The following is a 14,954-nucleotide window of genomic DNA, read 5'->3' as shown; positions in this document are numbered from 1 at the left end:
TATCTATTTACTATTATCTTATCCAAATTTAAAAAAGAAAACCTTTTCTGAAATTTAAGAAACTGTGGCAATTTTTCTTGCACTGTATGTAAAACATGTATGTCAAACCTTCAATAGTCTCTGATAAAGAAAGATAACTCTTGTTGATTGAAGCAATTTTAGTTGCAAACCTATACAACAAAGTGCTATTCTGAACTAAAATGCAGCGCTTCAATATGTTTTGTAATATGAATTGAAAATGTATATAACTATATATTATTTTCATATACATTTTGGATTTTTAATTTTATGCTGCGATGGTAAAATTTTGTTTTTCCTTATCACTATGTCTAGTTTTCTTAATATCATGATTAGACATTTTATCAATTTTTGAAAAATCTAGCAGCGCTTCATCACTTAAAATTTGTTTCATATGAATCGACTGATATTGACTTTGATGAAAATCAATAAGAACACTTTTAAAAAATTTATGGCAAAATTAATAGCAGAGGGATATTACACCTTAATGCATATTTTCAACAAAATACGGCATATACCCGGAATTATAAATATTGTGGTCAATAATTTTAAACAGGACAGATCCAAATCAAGCAACAAAATACGTCATTGCCTGTGCAATCTTGCACAATATTGGTGTAGACAGGGGTGACGTCGTAGATTCTACGCAAGATCAAGTACAACTTCGCGGTGGAAACGGGAACATCATCGTAGCTGGTGATGGTGTCAACATTAGAAACCACATCGTGGATACGTATTTTACGTAAACAGTCCTGCTCAAGATGTTTGAACAAGTATAGTTAGATATAGTTACCCTAGCATATTTAGAAAAGTAAAACAAGTTACTGTCCTTTAAAAAAGGACTACAATACGTGGACCATTTTGTGTGTTTCAAACGAAAACGTGAAAGCCTTATAATAACTTAAGATTATCAGAGATTCCACCGACTCTAGCCTCCTTCTTTTAACCACTAAATTTGTACGTTGTTTACGTATACATGTATTTATAGCCCTGACTTTTTATTTCAGAATTAAAAGGCTTCATACCTCCTAAATAATATCATGATCTGTCTATTAATGAAGTTTGCATGTATAGTATCAGGCATTCGGTGAATTCTACTATTTGCTCACAAATTACGATTCGCACTACTTTGTTAACTATGCAGGGACAGCTTTGTGTAAATTCATATTTTAATGCATTTTTCTTGAGATTTAAAATTTTATACAGTAACATAATTATTCAATCATACTTAAATGCTTAATAAATTTTAATAGGGAAGTAATAAATTTTAATAGGGAAGTACTCTAGCCTCGCGTACTATAAAAGTAAAGTTAAGTTACATGTGTATTCGGAAAACAACAATGCATTGCAAATTATACTATTTGATGCTTGTTAGTTTCGGCATAACATTTACTTATTTCATAATATTGACAGTTCATATCACATGCCGATCATTTCTTTAAAAGGAATACTTTGTTACTGTACTGTTCACCGACAACTTTACAATTTTGAACTTATGGTCACATACCACTATTTTTACCCCGTGCTCATTGACCACGCAAGTAGTTCCATTCTAAAAATGTATGTATTATTTCAAAAATTCCTAGGGGTACTAAATGGTCGAATTTGGTTCCTTTTATGGCATGGATGGAAAGAAGAAGGTTTGAAAAAAAATACAGGCAGGAAAAAATTTAGAAAAATTATCTTTACAGGCGCAATAGAAAGGGTGTAAAGAGGCCAATGTTTACACAAATTCCAAAGTGAAAGTGAATTTTTCATGGTAGGGGTTATTTTAGGGGCCATATCTCAGTCCCCTCTCGATTGATATTCCTGTAGTTTGGATATGTTGTTGGACTAGTGTCATTCTATAGGTATGCTGTATTTGAACTCATTTGAGCCGGTGGACTTTTTTATATGATTTATTTTTGTATAAAGGAATAAGAGGGAAAAATAATTGTGGTCTGTGTCCTTATATAAGTGTGCATATGGAACGGAATCCCGATCCCGATTCAGATAAACGTGTGCAAGCCTGGTTCCCTAAGCTACCCATTACGCACAGTAACCAGGCTGGCTCATGCGCAGGTTGCATTTTCCCCATAGCATCCGGTTTAACCTCGCTTACATATTTTCTGCGTGGACCTCAGGGTCCACGCAAATAATAGCTCTCTCTCTCTCTCTCTCTCTCTCTCTCTCTCTCTCTCTCATTGTTCCCTAAACCCCCTCTCTCTCTGTTTAGACTCAACTCGCACACTACATACAGGTCAAGAGTTTATTCTCTTTTGAGAAGTGGACAGGCAAATGTAGGTTATGCCTGTTCACTTCTTAAAAGATAATAATCAAAAGTTGAGACTGTATTATTAATGAAGAAGTCATTTACAGATTCTGTGGTTTCTTACATTTATACAGCGTTGTATTCAATTTAGCAAAACAAAGCACAAGATTAGTTCACAAACATAACAAGCATTCTGAGAGTATTGCATAAGCAATACACGTCCCCTACCGGTTTGTATTATTCTATGAAAGCTTCCAAGCACACAACTATTTCAGAGCTATTGTAAACGAGATGTCATGCTTTAATCAGAGATAAAAGAACAGAGGAAATTAAAACTATATAGCTGATATAGAAATTATATACAAAATAGGTAAAATAATACTTTATTTCATCTCCTGTAATTTCGCCAAGTCTATTCTGTATTCGCTGGTAAATATTTGTGAAAACAATGCACTGTTATGCACAATATCATTTCTTACCGTCTTCTGTACCCCAAATCAAACCAAACAGTTAAACAGCCCAACCGGACAACGAACCCGATTGTAATAATACCAAAAAAACAACCCTGCCGATTAAATTTACAACACAATGTTTGACACTATTTTACAGAATTTATTTGTTTGTTAGAAATGATAAAAGGAATGGTACAAGTAACGCACGATATTATTACTAATTACATACTGGCCTCGTTTATTCAGTACACACCGAACCCGATAACGAACCCGAACATTAAAAAATTGGAATATAAAAAATTAATTTTCTCGAAAATATGTCAATCAGACGCTATAAAAGTGTAAACTTGATCTGTAGTGTGACATTTTGAAGCTATTCAGCAAGTTTCATATTATTCCTCAAATGCATAAAGAAAAAAAGTGTGGAAAACTCAAGTGGGACAGACAGACGGACGGACGGACGGACGGACAGACAGACGGACGGACGGACGGACGGACGGACGGACAGACGGACTGACGGACGCAGAGGAAAGCTATAGTCCCCTCCGATGAAACCGGTAGGGGACTAATAAATGAAACAGTGTTTGAAATTGTTCGTAAATCGGCGAAAATTAAAATGTCAATACAATACAGCAATATGCTTATAATCGATGCCTATATATATTCGTTTGAATATAAGTACCTGTGATTTGTGACCGCGTAGATTTGCACGGTGCTAGGGAATTTTTCTGGATCTGCATCGGTCGTGTGCAGTACGAACCGGGTGAGGGAATTTTGGCGAAAAGGGTATAAGGTGTAGGCGCGCTGTGGGCCGTAGGGTAATAACGAAGGGTAGGTTTGCCGTATTCCCAAAGGTCCACCAGTATACAGTTCCAGACAAATAAACCAAGTGATGAAGGATTCCGTATTTATTGGCCGAGATTCAACGATGGCAACATTAAAACATTTTAACAGACAGACATTTTACAAACAAGTCGGATATGGCCAGTAGTGGCCTCCGGACTCAAGACTCTGGGTGAGTCGGACGTGGCCGAGGCTGGCCGCCGTATTCCAGACTGCCGATTGACAATTGTACATAATTATTTATAAGAATCTGAACAATGAGTATAAATTGACATGTGATGACATAAGTAAGCTGAGTGAAAGGTTTACAGATATAAAATAATTAAATAAACTCGATGAGTCTTTGATGTCCAAGATATGAAAAACTGATAATTGCACAATGTTGTTTTAAGAGATTAACAGTCCTTGAGACATGACACTCTGTCTCTTTGAAATCACATTAAGAGTCCGAAAAGTGTAAATCACTAAATAAATAAGTAACTTTGTAAGAAATAAATTGTGAGAAAATATTACGAAACAGATGTTGAATTTTAAAAGAAAAGTCCAAAATAAAGTTATAATTAAACAGTGAATTTTGCACGGTGATAGTTTCCCACCGCTCCGGGGAAAACACGTCCTCGTGTTTTGAATGGAATATCACATTTCTTCCTCTGTTCTTTGATTTTCTTACACCGGTGACGGACGTTTGAGGACAGCTGAAGTTTTTACAGATGACCGATGTTTCCTGGTGATGAACAGAGAAAACTGTCTGCATAGTTCATGGCGGCTGGAACTTTTGTTGTCCATCGTTGTTACGTTGAGATGTTCAATGGGGGAACTCGCTGGCTGAAGAGGTCCAGAATCTGACTACTGCAAAATATATGCAGCAGCCCCGGGCGTTGTAATTACCCTTAGGATTCATCCACCAATTGTGACCGCGTAGATTTGCACGGTGCTAGGGAATTTTTCTGGATCTGCATCGGTCGTGTGCAGTACGAACCGGGTGAGGGAATTTTGGCGAAAAGGGTATAAGGTGTAGGCGCGCTGTGGGCCGTAGGGTAATAACGAAGGGTAGGTTTGCCGTATTCCCAAAGGTCCACCAGTATACAGTTCCAGACAAATAAACCAAGTGATGAAGGATTCCGTATTTATTGGCCGAGATTCAACGATGGCAACATTAAAACATTTTAACAGACAGACATTTTACAAACAAGTCGGATATGGCCAGTAGTGGCCTCCGGACTCAAGACTCTGGGTGAGTCGGACGTGGCCGAGGCTGGCCGCCGTATTCCAGACTGCCGATTGACAATTGTACATAATTATTTATAAGAATCTGAACAATGAGTATAAATTGACAAGTGATGACATAAGTAAGCTGAGTGAAAGGTTTACAGATATAAAATAATTAAATAAACTCGATGAGTCTTTGATGTCCAAGATATGAAAAACTGATAATTGCACAATGTTGTTTTAAGAGATTAACAGTCCTTGAGACATGACACTCTGTCTCTTTGAAATCACATTAAGAGTCCGAAAAGTGTAAATCACTAAATAAATAAGTAACTTTGTAAGAAATAAATTGTGAGAAAATATTACGAAACAGATGTTGAATTTTAAAAGAAAAGTCCAAAATAAAGTTATAATTAAACAGTGAACTTTGCACGGTGATAGATTTATAAAAAAAAAAATGAATGTGAGTAAATGTGAAGTAATGAGATGATTTTAAAATTGGAAGTTTGTTGTTCATATTACCGTCATTGGCGTCAGTGTCGATACCGTCCGTCAGACCGCATATCTGTGGCCGTCCGTCAAATGCTTGCATCAGTGCGTCCTCCGATGCTGTTAAAGAAGGAGGGGCTGGACCTCCTCCTGTCTTAGGCCTTCTAAGCATACTGATTTTTTCTTTACCTGCGTAAGTTTATATTTCTTAAAACCCTTATCAATTAAGAACAGTAAGATCGCATCATGTCAATTTTCTATATGCCTGTATCAATTCGTTTTTAACAATAATATTTAATTCGTTATTTTATTTTTGTTTTGAACTCTACACAATTACATCTACTTAAAATAAACTTTAGCATTTAACTTTATTTTTTGTATGCATAAAGAAATTAAATATATTTTGTTAGTGTTGTAATTAAGTCAGTTTTACTGATACAAGTTCACTTTACCCCTTGTATTTTTTTTTTCACATTTTTAAATAATAGTATTAGAAACGAATCAATTTTTCTCTCTAAATATAATGTTCATCTTCACAAGCCAAGGGTTTTCGGTCCACTCCGTTCCCCATAAACCAAAGTAGACAGAAAACCCTTTGCTAGCGAAGATGTATATTGTTATGAATGCATAATAAAATAGAATTAAATAGTTCTTACCGAAGATAATTTTAACAGCAAATGGTTACTTTTTAATATTGGTTGTTTGTTTCATTACACAAAAAAATTAAATTTAAATATAGTACATGTAAAATAGAAATCGTATCAACGGTGACAACATTACAATAAGCAGAATAAACTGAAACATGCAAGAACAACAAAAGAACAACTTTTAATCAACAAATTTTATACCTCGCTGTTTGATGTTGTTGAACTTCTTTTTAATTGTTTTATTGTCCCTGTCGTTCTTGTAATTTCTAATTTAAAAAGTCAATTTTGCATAAAAAAATTTTAACGCCGAGATTAGTTATACCATTCAGTAAGTTCCGTGGAAGTTGTTGTAAATATATAATTGTATTTAGCATGTACATGTATGACTTTTTAACAAACATGCACATATTTATTTAAATGAACTTCCAGTGCTCGAGTTACGATTACAGAAGACAGTATATCATTAAAACGTTTTCCAAAGCATGTATATTTTCCATACTATAATCATAAACGTACACAAAATAGACTTATATAGTAAATATATAGTTCGAAAAGTCCGATTTCAGAAGGTCATGAGTCGAAATGACACGTCACCTTTGCTTAAATCAGGGGAGATTACTTTAATTTAGACACCAAAACATCAAGTACACGGAACGGTAAGGTTGAATTTAGATATTGTTTCCTTTAAAATTGAGAAAACTAAATACTGTTAATGGTATATCATACAATAGAAGCTCTTACAAATTCAGAGTTTCGGCGATTGATCTCCAGGTCGACTCTTTCACTTGACCATGCTTCCCTTTACTCCCCGAACCCTTCATTTTGCCGAAAAGAGTTTCCTCATACTTTAATACTTCTTCAATTAGAAGTATCTCCTCTTCTGGGGTCCAATTGGTGCCCCTTTTCTTATTAAAACTCGTTTCTTTTGCCGTTTGAATTTCCACAAGCTCCATCATTTTAGAAATAAACAAAGCAGACAATAATATTCATTTCATACGTAACAATTACAATACGTTGTATATTTTGTTTCCATTTGCATTTCACAAAACCGCTTAAATCAATGAAAAAAATCAGCTGAGTATGTACTCAATAGAGTTGAGAACTTTTAAAAAAAAATCCTACTCTACTTAGTACATACTCAATGTAGTTGGTGGCGGCGATTTGAGAATTTTCTCAGTTGAGGACGTCCTCAACACTTGAGTTGAGAATTGAGGCTGAGTACGGTAATTTTTTGGTGGCGGCGGGGCCTGTAAGGTTTTTGAGTCTCAGCAGAATTTGTTCAAAGACGCCTGTTATGACTGTTTGTGAATCCGACACAGACTCAGATGAAGGAGAGACCGACAATGAGAGTCCATTTGATTACGACTCGGAAACTTCCGACGACGGAAATGATGGAAACGATGACATCCCACCTACCTGGAAAGCAGATATTAGAGAAATTGACGTACCGCTATTTTTATGCACTACTAAACATGATCTCGGGTTAGACGCAAAAGAAACAGACTTCTTTAATCTTATATTCGATTCCGAATGCTTCAGGTTATATTGACGACAGAAACAAACAAATATGCCGCTAAACAGCAAAGAGAGACACAAAAGCCCCCGCCCCCTTTCTCTCTCTCTCTCTCTCTCTCTCTCTCTCTATCTCTCTCTCTCTCTCTCTCTCTCTCTCTTTGGAGATAACAGAATGGTAGATATGATTGATTTAATCTATAAATTAAATTAAAACTTATAAAACTAATAGTATCGAGACATATTGAGCAGAATACATAGTCAGAACAATGGAAGGTTCATGAATTATATCAATATTACAGCAATTGAAGTCTTATATTCTTAATTCTTGTACATTCTTCTATTAGCGTTTTGGCGGGACCGTGTACGTGTTTGCAATTTGAAAATCGATCTAGTAAAATACAGTATTCCTTTTTTCACGGTATTTGATAATCATAATACTGTATATTTTCTCCTAATCATATGTGTTCTTATTTTTTTTTTTTATAATAATTACTGACTGTATCAACACAAATGCGTAGTCATAATTCTAAAATTAATATGTCAAACAATAAAAACGAACAAAGGTTTAAAGTTCTGAAAAATTCATTCTACTTGAGGGAACAAAAAGCACAAAGATTATGCCCCCTTCCCCCGTTTCTCTCGCTGCGACTATCCCATAAATTGTAAAAAAGAGTTCTTTACCACCTAAATAATTATTGATGAAATATTTCTGACATGCAACAACAAAAACCCCAACCCAAAACCTTTTGAATTATTTACAAAACCCATTTCTGTCTATCGTTTCTTTAATTTCATTTAATTTTGAGATATTGAGTGGAGGGAAGTTAATCTACATATACCCTTTCCCCCTCTCTTTCACGAATATTACATTAAGGTGGAATAACACATCATTACAAATTGGCTGCCCTCTGATCAAAAACGACATTTCGTTTTATTAAAATGGTTTTCTCGACAAAGTATGCGACTTACTCTTTAGCCGAGTAGATAAAGTGTCGGACTTGTGATCCGTACATCTCGAGTTCGAACCCCGCAGGTGCTTTTGCTGTTATTTACTGAATTGAATTTTTTTAGATATTCATTTTTCTAAATTTTCAAAAAATATTCAATGACCATTTACTCAATAGTAGGTCATTGACCTGCCTTTTTTAACCCCCTTCCCCGCATTTAGTAAATTAAAATACAAAGCGTAAAATCGCTTACCGTTAGTCATTAAAAGAAAGTTTACTTAAATAGTATGCCTTTATTACTCTTTGTATCAAGTCTATTGTTGTTAAGCATCATGAAAAAAAAAATAATTTCTTAATTTCAGAAACATGTAGGTTCCTTCCGTTACTAAAATTTTACCTAGAACAACCAATTCATATGAGGAAAAAATAAAGCTTTGTCGACCTTGAAATTATGTCAAATATGATAAAATTAGGTGAGTTCCTGGTTCATTGCACTTCATTAATACATTCATTTCATACATATATTTTACAATTTCATGCTATGCTATGGTATGCAGTTGTGATGATATGCCATGAGATTTCAATGCATTGCAATGAGATTTATATGCAATGCTATGTGAAATTGAAATGAAGGGCTTAATGATATGGTATTCTATGCTATGCTATGGTATGCTATGAGATTTGAACAAAAACGCCTCCATACACAGAATAGTTCCGCATATTTTGAAGTAAAATGATTCGAAGCCAAAGTTTACTATTGATCTGCAATATGAACATTTATTGTTTCAAATGAAAAAAATTAAAACTGAGTTAAAATCATGTTGTATGCTATGCTATGGTATACTATGACGAATGAGAATCTATGAGATTCCAATGCTATGCTATGCTATGGTGTATGTTGTAAAAGAAATGTTTGAACTGACTGTATGATAGTTTATTAGCATTTTTTAGACTGAAATTGACCATTTCACCCCAAATAAAACTTGGAATATTTGATTTAATGTAAGGAGAAAACTATTATCAGCCGGATGTGAACATGTATATCTCAATGTTTAGTAATCATAATTTAAGTTCTGTGGAATTAACTATTTGCTCTGAGGAATTCGGTAGCAATGTGATTAGATTCCAATGTAATCTGATATGCGTAAGGTAACCATTGCAGGATCTAGAAATAAGTCAATATCTGCCGCTCATTGCGACCCAGATACATGCATTTGGTCGTAAAAGTGAATAAGTTGGACGCAACATGGAAGCATGTGATTGGTTGTTTTTTCTCTTGTGTTAGAAATAGTGATTAGAAAAATACGTAGACTGTACGCTGATTCAGGGATCGTCACTTCAGTTGCTTAGAGATCCAAACTGCGTCAAAAAAGATACATTTGACTTTTAGCGTTAAAGCTTTTTTCCATTTTTATTTAAATTTTTACCATTTTGGAACAAAGTAATAAAGGCAATATTATACAAAAACTATCATAGTCATTAAACATCGATACCCCCCTCCCCCCCCCTCTCTCTCTCTCTCTCTCTCTCTCTCTCTCTCTCTCTCTCTCTCTCTCTCTCTCTCTCTCTCTCTCTCTCTCTCTCTCTCTCTCTCCAGCAAACACTCTTCTGATTGGAGATAACAAAGATGATGCACTTCATGATCATGAATCAGAAATAGGTTGTAGAACAATAAGTTTATGAATAATGCACCTTTAACCATCTAGACTCAAGTATCATAAAACCAACGTGACTATTGAATGCAATTTATATAATGGTATGATATACCATTTTTGTTGTACTCTCAGAAGAGTATGATGGTCATAACTGTATGAACCCAACATTAGATACAGTAACATGTTAGACGGTGTCATTAAATTGAAATTTGGTTTTTAATAGTTTATGTTCTTTAATGTAACGCAAACAGCCAAACTCGGTTTTTCTATCAAGTTTTTATGTATATACATCTGTAAAAATTGAATACCGTGACGTATAACTATGAATCATCATGATTTTTTTTTAATCAATGATTAAAAATACGTAGAATAAATAATGAATGAATATCATTACAAATCAATTATTGTGAATAATCATGCTCTTTTTATCATAATAAAAAATACGTTGAATGAATAATGAATTAATATTATTACAAATCAATGAGAATAATCGTGTTCTTTTTTTTTATCAATGATTAAAAATACGTTTAATGATTACGTATCATTTTGAATAATCATGTTCATTTTTAATCAATGAATAAAGATACGTAAATATAATTTAGAAATATATATATCGCATACATAGATGAAATGTTTCTTTTTTAAATATTTAATATGTTAAAGTCTTATCTAAGTGTAAATTATAATTAGGGATATTTGTATGGTTTATGAATTATATTGTGAAAATTGTGCTTTTTTACACTTATATTTAAATTACAACTCAAGCTAACTATGGCCTAACATTAAAAAACCCTTTTTCTATAAAAAGTCTCCAAGTCCCCTCATTTGGTTGTTATAGTTGAAAATCATAATAGAACAGAAATAGATTTAATAAAGTCATATATATGTTTAATCGATAGAATGTTCTATTTGGTGATTCATGCGAGATATGAAGGTTGTAACTAAGTCAGTTAAGTAGATTTATTCTGCAATAAACGCTACTTTAATAACTCCCGTGAATCATTAAAAAGAAGATTTATTTTTATCATTCTCACATCTGTGTTTTAATAATTTGAATAATTGACTGAAAATACTGAGTAAAAGTAACTAAATCATTGTAAATGTACATCAGTTTGTTAGGTAAACGAAATATCTAGATTGTATTCTATGGGTATTTGAGTCTATGAATATTTGCAGTCCGTTTTATTTCTGTTCAGGTGAGTAATAATACAACCTAATGGCAAAGAAACCCTAGGTGACTCCCTTTAACATGAAGGCATTGCATAACTCTCTCTCTCTCTCTCTCTCTCTCTCTCTCTCTCTCTCTCTCTCTCTCTCTTTGCAGTTGTGCACTTGAAGGTTTTTTTTTCATTATGACTCACTTCCTTTGTATACTTCCTTGTTAAAATGGCGACTAATTGAAACGATCGCGATGAATGAAATTTTTTTTTTTAATAAGTAGGATGACTGTTAGTTCTGTTATAGAAAAATACAGTATCCAAATATATTTAGCCAGCATGGTCAAGGAATATTAAGATCACAGATTAGCATTACTATTTAGGTTACTGACAAGCATAATTTCATTTGTAGTTTAATTGGACTTCCCTGTTCATTAACTAAAACAGAGTATCTTTGTATTGGTTGTAACTTATAAGTAGTTTTGCTTTGACGGATAACTCTGCGATTAAAACACATTCCTTTAGTTTTCTATAGACGGAGAGTAATAATACCACTTTGATGACAACTTAGACTTTGAAACATTTATATTAAATTTTCCGTTTCCTTTGAAAAAATATGCTTTTATAGTTGTGTCATTTAATTATGTTGCTAAATGAGATGTACATTGGCTATGGTTTATCAATTTTATAGACGGACAGGCATCAGTAACACACATACATGTTAAAAGTATCACGTGAACAGACAGTGAATCCACTGACGATGCTTAATCGTGTATCTCGTCATGGTTTCCGCAACGTACGGTGGTCACATGATCATTAGTTTTTTGTTCAGGATAATGCTTGTAAACATGCAAAACAATTAAACAAGAAAGTTTTTTTTTTTGGTTGTGTGCACATATCTTGTTCTTTAACTTATTTTTTATTAATGTACATCAGTTTCTGGTGAACATCTTTTACAAACATTGCATTCTTCCAGTATAAAACTTTGCACATTAAAAAAAACCGGAAAACGTATCAATTTGCAATCCTGACCAGGAAGGGTAAGAGAAGTAAACACGAAATTATACATCACAATATTTTAGTTTTTCGTCTTTTAGTTTTTTGAATAAGCATTATTTGAGGTAATCAAATGTTTCTTGCTTGTGTTTTTTAATGAAAAAACAAATAGTATCCACATGTATGCAGCCAGTATGATCAAGAATTATTTCTGTCGCAGAGTGACATAGCTGCTTAGGTTACCAATGTGACGTACCGGCATCATTTTATTTTTTATCTTGCTTCGGTGATTAGAAAATGAAAACACGTCCTATTATTTTTAGTTGAATTGTATTTTCCTGTTCATAAATTTTTAAACGTATCTTTGTATTAGCTATTATCTACAAAATGCCCTGTGATAGGATTAAACGCATTACTTGAGTCTTCTTTAGACGTTGAGTAATAATACCACTTGAATGGCAACTTAGACTTTTTTTCTGTCTCTTTATATTAAAGGATTACACACACTTGAAGGCTTTTGACTAAACTATATTTATTTTGTATTATTGTCTTAAAATTTTGTTGCTTACTGAGATGTGTTAACATTATAATGTGTTTTTCCATTAAAATATGTGATCTTTAAATGCTTCTACATGCAACAACTACATGTAATCACTGCGTATGAATTTACATATAATTTACATAAGTAGTTCCAAAAACAGTGATTTCTATGTTATCGATAAAGGAGGTTGGCACCTCAAGAAATAGTAATGTCAATCATCCAAAAAACCACCTGGCTATAAAGATGGGAACCTACAATGTTCATTTATTTAATTTGTGACCCATGTCACATCTCATTTTTTGGAAATATAGGCCCCAAACAGAAATTATAATTTTCCTGACATTTTTGCTAAATTTTGACATGGAAATTGATAATTTGAATAAATCAAACAAATGCTTAAAGTTTGAACTATCATTTAGCTATGATTTTAATACAGTATGACGTTGAACACATGTAGTGAATATAAAAGTAAATCGAGGTCAAAGTTTAAATTTTTTTGTTTTACTGGTGGCTTTAGAGGCCAGTACATGATAAACACAATAACAGATATTACAAAATTTTGGAGTTATCATAACACAAATAAAAAAAGATAGGTTAATGTCATCTTTCCAAAACGTTGCATACAAATAGACATACCTTTAATGTCTCATTTAAAAGTAAAACAAATAGGGGTCACATCTAGAAAATTTAAGATATAGCATGAAATAAGCTAATTTTAGACCAAAATTGGAGTTAATTTTTTCTTAACTTCTGTGAAAAGTTAGCTAAATATGTCAAAATATATCGATAGAAATATCGAAATATTGTTTAAATACGTTTTCAGAACACCATGAATATATTGTAATACACAAACTATCTAGATGTTTGGTCTGCGCTGAGAATTATGAAGCTAAAGTAACAATACTCTAAAACAAGTGAGTTATGAAAATTGTTCATTTCTTTCTTGAAAACTTTCCGTCACAAAATAAAGCCCCTTACTAAACTCTGTAAAAATGTAATTTTTTAAAACAATTTTATTTAATATAAAAATATTTGACTTTGTAAAACAAAGATATTCAAATAGAATTTATATGTGATGCAGAATTTTAAGACTAGAGGTTACCCAAAATGGCTACCCAAAACCTAAGGAGCGAACCTCTATAATAAATATATTGTATACATGTTGTCAAAACACAATGATTTACAATTATTCAACAACAATATTGATGTTTATGTTGTAAGCAAAATTTAAAGAGTTATTTTTCGTTGATTATATTTTCATGCTCATCGATCTCAACGCAAAAGGCTTTGCAATAACCAGTTTCAACCGGGTTTATTAAACAGCTGTTCTTGCTGTTACTAATTAACCCCGTCCGTGATTTGCAATTTATATTGGTTTATGTAAGTAAGTAATTGCTTTCAAAAGTGGAATGTAAAAATAGGCATTAAATGATTTATTTTTGACGTCGTCTTGTCAATAACTGCCGTCAGTTGAGCAGACAAACTATCATTAGGTGCTAACGCGCGTAATTCAATTTGTCTGCTCCCCTGGCGGCAGTTATTGACACGAAGACGGCAAAAATATATAATTCATTGCTATAATGAATGGCTTCCAGTACATCAAATTCATAGATGGAGAGGCAACAGTAACACACATACCAATTAACAATATCACGTAAAAAAAATCATAAATCCACTTTTGATGCTCAATCTTGTATTTCCTCACTGGTTTCCGCAACGTAGGGTGATCACATGATCATTAGCTTTTTGTTTAGAGGTTGTTCTTGTTCCATTTGCGACATAAATGTTGCGCCACCAATTAGAGAATAAGCAGTTAAGCTGAATGTAAATATATAAAGCACTTAAACAAGTAAATGTCTCTCTGGTTTTGAACATATATTTTGTTTTCTCCTCAACAGTAATTTGTTTTCTCCTCAACAGTAATACGATATTTATATTTAACTAAAATGTAGGCATTGTTTACATACTCTCTCTCTCTCTCTCTCTCTCTCTCTCTCTCTCTCTCTCTCTGCGGTTGTACAGTTTAAGGGTTTTTTTTAATCAAGACTCACTTCCTTTCTTTACTTCCTTGAAAAATGGCGACCAATTGAAACCATCCCGATAAATGAAAATATTTTATTTTTAATCTTGAAAGGATGACTGTATGTTCTGTTATAGAAAACAAGCAGTACCCAAATATTTTCAGCCAATATGATAAAGGATTATTAAGGTTAAAGATTAGCATTGCAATTTAG

At 33.1% G+C, this 14,954-nt stretch overlaps 1 protein-coding gene and 1 long non-coding RNA gene across 6 annotated transcripts in view; one reads left to right on the top strand and one right to left on the bottom strand.

The window, feature by feature from the left end:
* LOC105330604 (serine/threonine-protein phosphatase 6 regulatory ankyrin repeat subunit A) overlaps nucleotides 1-14,954 on the top strand; it is a 119,117-nt gene that overhangs the window by 87,472 nt on the left and 16,691 nt on the right. The gene's annotated exons all lie outside the window — the stretch shown is intronic.
* LOC117687389 (uncharacterized) lies at nucleotides 5,220-6,973 on the bottom strand. The gene is made up of 3 exons (XR_010708246.1): nucleotides 6,651-6,973; nucleotides 6,111-6,175; nucleotides 5,220-5,451 (listed from the first exon to the last, which is right to left on the bottom strand). It is a non-coding gene; the product is annotated as an uncharacterized lncRNA (long non-coding RNA).

Source organism: Magallana gigas, chromosome 1, assembly GCF_963853765.1.
Source record: "Magallana gigas chromosome 1, xbMagGiga1.1, whole genome shotgun sequence".
Classification (NCBI taxonomy): Eukaryota; Metazoa; Mollusca; class Bivalvia; order Ostreida; family Ostreidae; genus Magallana; species Magallana gigas.
Note: the sequence above shows the minus strand (reverse complement) of the source record. Positions and strands in the feature narration are given on the sequence as shown.